Raw genomic sequence first — 6,000 nt, 5'->3', positions numbered from 1 at the left:
ACATACACACACACACACATACAGATACACGCTCTTCAAGTGACTCAGTTCCTATTTTGGGGACAGCCACTCTTAAAAATGGTCATGTTTATTTTTATTTTATTTTTATTTTTTTAAATGGTCATGTTTAAAAGTTAAGTTAGTGTTTTAAAATTCTTTGCAGAGGGAAGGCTCTTCCATGGAAAACTAATAAATGCACAATTTTCCTTATAACAGACTCATTCACACATTGGTCCTACCTATGCCCTTGTGATTAAAGCTAACTAAGTCCCATTCTAAGTGCCTTATCTTTGCCACAATCTACTTCAAATACCATTGGACTAATGGTGGTGGAAAACCAAGGCACAAAGCCGCTGTGCACAACTGAGACAGGACTGCAGATTCCCCTGTGTGTGGTGGCACTGTGTGCTCTGCAGAGTCCCAGGCTGGTTAGTGCAGTTACCCAGGACGTAATTGCCGTACATTAGGGTCCATATCTAAGCATGAAAACTCTCGCAATGGCATCCCATTGTGTGACCTGAGGAATCCCCACTCACGTGGCTGCTGAACCTAGCACAGCAGCCACCAAGTGAACACCTGGCCAGTGCTGTGTGTGCCAGAAGAAAGGAGGCCGAGGCCCAGAAGAGAAGGACAAATCCTCTTTCCCATAAAGAGTATCTGCCATGTCTGATCGACCGCCTGGCATACCGAATGTTGAGTTGCCTCCAGAATCATGGCTCCTAAGAGCTAATGTGACCATAACTTTTCTGTGCCTCAGTTGGCCAAGGAGCAAAATAATATCTGAGTCCTTGATTCCTCCTGGCGATGCTGTGAGGCAATTAGTGATACAATGCCTATAAAATCCTGGGAGGACAGTTGCTCAGAGAGCCATATGAAAATAAGGCGTATCCTTAAGACTCGGGCAGAGCAGACCAACTGATGAGTTTCAAAGCCGTGTTCCAACTCATTGGAAGGATATGAAGGAACACACCTAAGACAGCCTCTCCAACAGGACACGCCAAGTCTAAAGAGTAAGCTCACTCTAGATGTGGACAATTTAGTTAAAAAAAAAAAAAAAACACAATCATTTCTGCTAATAGGACTCTGTACTTACTGGGCAGACTATATTTTCTTGGACAGAAAGGCAGCAGCCAGCAAGGCTTCTTCCCCAGGCTGACAGCCGTTTCTATAAAGCCATGTGTTTTTTCAGAGCAGCCTATGGTGACATAGCAACCCAGACATATGGTGTCATTATTCAGCCGACACAAATTTGACACTTAAGTGAATTTATTATATTTTGCTTTGCTCCTGGTGCCTGAAAGGCTTTGCCACTGTCTCTTCATAGAGCTTGTCACAGATGTTGATGTATTTTCCTCCTCCATGGCCAGGTTTTACTGTGGAAACTGATACAACTTCACGATAGAATTTCTAGATGAATTATTCACGCATTGCATGCTTTCTGCACACAGGAGCTTGGAAGAAATCCATACTATTCAGTAAATGGGCTCTCTAGTCCTCTTTAACAGAGCATTCTCTTCTGTTTTAAACTGTTTCTATTATCATCTTTGTAATCATAATGTTTTGGATAAAGTATTTCATAGTTGATAGTTTGGTTAAAACATTCACAATATTTCACATTAATGTACAACAAAATTGCCCAGGCACTGAGATAAGACTGATCCATTCTAGCAACAATAAAGCATATGAGCCAAATTCTCATCTATGCAACTTTTACTTTAAACACACACACACACACACACACACACACACACACAACTGAAACTCTTTAGTCAACTCTATTTCCAATGATTTATAGAGCAATTCTTGAAATATCTCAATATTTGTTATTTTAGACAGAATAGGCCTCTTCTAATGCTAATACCATCTGTAGAGATGAGTTTTTAATTGAAAAGAATTTTCAACTTGATGGAAAAGAGTCAGATGAACTCATCACTGGCCTCTGAGAAAAGATTAATGAAACAAAAACATATCAAGCTTCTTTAATACCTGGAGAAGCCATAAGGATACCTCGAGTGACATTATGGGCCATAGTATATGGGAGTGAATAACTTTAACATGACACAGTAAGCCTGTGGAAGAATTAAGAGCTATAATTACAGTTTTTAAAGTATAGTGACCTATTGACCTTTCAGATTTAAGACTTTGCCTTAGGGTCATGTCTTGGCCTAGTTTTTGTTTTGTTTTATTTTGTTTCTTTGGGTTTTTTTATTCCCAACTGAAACAATTTCTCAATTTTTTTTCTGCAAAATTCCAAGTGGTTGAAAAGTTAAATTCTTCCTATCTTTGCTTTATTTTTAATTTAGTTAAATGCTTGGGAAACACATATTTTTAAATAAGAAACGTCTCCTTTTAGAATTTGCTTTCCATTCTAAGAGCAAGGACATCCTGAATTTTTCCTAGAACAGATGGCAAAAGAATTGCACCAAAGCACAAAGGAAGATGAAATCCTAGCTAATGATTATTATTATTTGAGAAAATTTAGACTAAGCACAGTAGATTTCATTTACTAAGCTTTGAGGCCCATCCATGCATAACTTCCCCCATTTGTTGTCTATGGCACAACACTTTTCCCAGTCTCTCAAAACCTCAACACTGGAGTCATCTTTGGCTGTAACAATGTACATCCCCATTACCAACCCCCCAAGTTCTTTTTTTTTAAGATTTTATTTATTTATTCATGAGAGATACAGAGAAAGGTAGAGACATAGGTAAAGGGAGAAGCAGGCCCCCCTCCCTCCACCTCCCTGGGGAGCCTGATGCAGGACTTGATCCCAGGACCCCAGGATCATGCCCTGAACCAAAGGCAGACACTCAACCACTGAGCCACCCAGTGCCCCACCCCCCAAGTTCTAATAGCTCTTTCTTTCTTTGAAAAGTGTCCTCTGTTCAGATCTTAGTTTTTCTCCACTCTGCCCCAAGTGCTCACTGTCTTTGTCCAGATATTCATGAAACCTGTTCCCATCTCATCTCCAGCCTCCAGAAATTTCCCTCACTGGAGTCTGTCCTGTATATCATTAACAAGATGAACTTCCTCATACATTATCTCATTATATCATCCTCTGCTTAAGAACCCATAATAGTTTCTATTACCTACTGAATATTTTTTAATTTAATATATATACTAACGTGCCAGGCTTGTTTTAAGCACTTAAAGAGATCAACTCATTTAATTTCCCTAATAACCCTGTGAGGTAGGAACTATAACTTACTCCCTTTTTATAGATGCAGACACTGAGGTGGAGAGAAGATCAACAATTTGCGAAAGGTCACATAGCCAGAGAGTGATAGAGTCGTGACTTGAGCCCAGTCTATACATTTAACCAATATACTATGCCGCCTCCCCTGAGAATAATTAGTGTATACATAATGTTTTATATTTTTTAAACAGCTTTCATTTCTCATTTGACCCAACCTTCAGGCAGATGCTATTTATTCTTAAATCCATCTAATTTGATCTCTTTCTAGTAAAAGGACCTGTATGTAAGTGGACCACTCTTATGTGTACATATTTGCACTTCTTATACCTTTGCCGCTGAGGATTTTCTTGCCTGGGTTCCCTTGCCATTTTTTTTCTCTTTTTCATGCATATATTAAATAATAGAGATTTATATATCATTGTGATATATAAATTTCTTGAAGATGTAGCTCAGTCCTCAGAGGAGGCTTTCCGACCCCACAGGAATCTCTTCTTCATTGCCCTCTGTCAGTGTGTGTTCATACCCAACTTGGCTATACTTTTCTTTTGAGAACCTTCTCAAACTCCCATTCTTCTCTGAAATCTCCTTTTAGTTTTCACAGTGAGATTGTGTAGCTGTGGCAACAGCGTTCTCACGACAACTCAGATGGTTGGCTCATCCCTCAATTATCACCTCTCCTGCGAACCTCCCCCACACATATACTATCAGATTATGAGCTCCTCAGAGGCATGTGCTACAAAACCTCTGCCTAGATCAGAACACAGTAGGGAGTCAATGTGAATTTTTTAATATATTAACATGTAGTACCCTTTTGCTATTTGCTGTATGTGCATGGTGTATGTACACACACACAAACATGTATAAGTTTTATTTTGCAGCAATATTGTAAATCCAATGAAAAGAGATCCTGCTTCTACCTTCCTTGCATTTCTCATCAAATCAAGTATGGGACATTACCATCAATCCCCACTAAATGCTTGCTGTATGAATGGGTAAGTTATTAAAATTACCCCAGGAAATGAAGATCTTTGGCTTGAATTGCCAAGTGTTAAAAATGGCACCACTCAAGAATATACAGTCAACCACACATTAAAAAGTACTAAGAATAACTCAATATTTCTTATACGGAACAGTTGCATTTTCTTCTGAGAATCCATATGTTAAAATCTCTCTCTGTATTTCCCACAAGAGCACTTAAATCCAAAACTCACAGTGTACCTGGCTTCAAACCAAGTACATTAGTTATTTTGGAATTGCAGAATTAATAGTCATTCTCCCACTTGCAGATCTACCTCAAATAAAATTGTATTTCATTTGGATTAAGAGTTGTAACTCATAAATTTAGCTACAGCAAGCTGCACCAACACAACTCTTTAGTGCTTATCCTATTGCTATGCTTAAAAAATAATACTAGCAATTATAATTATTAGCTATTATAAATGAAGAAGAAAATTATCTCCTCTTGATGCATAGAATGTGGATATGGAACTACATATTTGATTTATACTAAGAACCAATATCATATGGTTACATTATGCTTTATAGGTCAAAGGTCAGAACCACATACAAATTGAGGAAACCATTCTGGCAATTCAAAAGTAACACCCAGATACTTGAGAACATAGTCATGATAATGTAGTTATCAAATATCTCATAACTGTTAAAAACAGAATCAAACAATAGACTCATTCGAGGTCACTTTTATAAATCAGTAAATATGCTGTATAGGAAATATTATCTAAATATTTTGTTTAATAATGTACTATTTATATATAATACTAATAGATCTCCATTATATCAGAAATGAAAAAGGGGAGGAAGGAATCAATATTTCAAGGATTCAAGGAAGCTCAACCTCAAACAGTATGTCATGACAATGAATAGAAAATCACAGATGCTGAGGATGCTGGAAGGGAGGGAGAAAGAGAAGAAAGAAATATATCCTCAAGCAGTCTTATCACTTCAGTTAGGTATAAAAAGAAAAGTCAAATAGCAGCATTCCTTTAAATAACAGGTCTAGATGAGATTCAAATAAATAATGTCACATTTATACATCACAGAACAGTTGATTTCTCACTTGTTTTCAGCCACTCCTATGGCACACAAAATGTGAGAGCCTCCCATTGCTGTTTAGAATGGAAGATGCCAATGGAGATAGGAATACATAATATCCGAGCAATCTGGTCAATACTGAAGACTTGGGTTTAATTGCTATGGTTCCTCTTTAAGAGTTGTTTCACATTTTATTGAAATCAGAACCAATGGACTTTATTTTTTATGTTTTAATATTTTGTTTAAATTCAATTTGCCAACATATAGTATAACACCCAGTAGAGCTAATGGATTTTAGTGACTCCATATTAGTGCAGAACTGGTTCAGCCATTTAAAAAAAAATGTTTCCTCTTGGAAATGAGTATATGTCCACATATAAATGAATTGTCATTTATAAAAGAATTGTGAGGACCAGGCATGCGCACATGTTTACTGAGCACCTCTTATGTAATGAGTAGTAGTAAGATGTGGGAAAAGCACTATGGGTGCAGAGAAAATTATTGTCCTCAGTCTCTCAAGCCCATAGAGAAAACAGGCAAATCAGATCAATTTTAAAATGATAGATAAATGCCTCAAATTCAGTATGTATAGAACACAGAGAGAATGCATCCAGCCCAAAGTGAGGAGCCTGGAAAGATTTCCTGAAAAAGCTGACATTTGGTCCATACTTGTAGGACAAGGGGACAACTTCATTTCCTGCATATGATCACTTTCAAGGTCAAATAAAAGGATGTAGAGGGTGTAGTTTTA

At 37.5% G+C, this 6,000-nt stretch overlaps 1 long non-coding RNA gene across 1 annotated transcript in view; it reads right to left on the bottom strand.

Annotated features, from left to right (window-relative positions):
* Positions 1-1,248: 1,248 nt before the first annotated feature.
* The window catches only part of LOC112678402 (uncharacterized), a 54,642-nt gene continuing 49,890 nt past the window's right edge, over positions 1,249-6,000 (bottom strand). The window contains exon 3 of the long non-coding RNA XR_003147543.2: positions 1,249-1,451. This is a non-coding gene — a long non-coding RNA (uncharacterized LOC112678402). The remainder of the gene's footprint in view (positions 1,452-6,000) is intronic.

Source organism: Canis lupus, chromosome 29, assembly GCF_003254725.2.
Source record: "Canis lupus dingo isolate Sandy chromosome 29, ASM325472v2, whole genome shotgun sequence".
NCBI classification, from domain to species: Eukaryota; Metazoa; Chordata; class Mammalia; order Carnivora; family Canidae; genus Canis; species Canis lupus.
The sequence above is the reverse complement of the archived record's forward strand: the minus strand, read 5'-3'. Positions and strand labels throughout refer to the sequence as shown.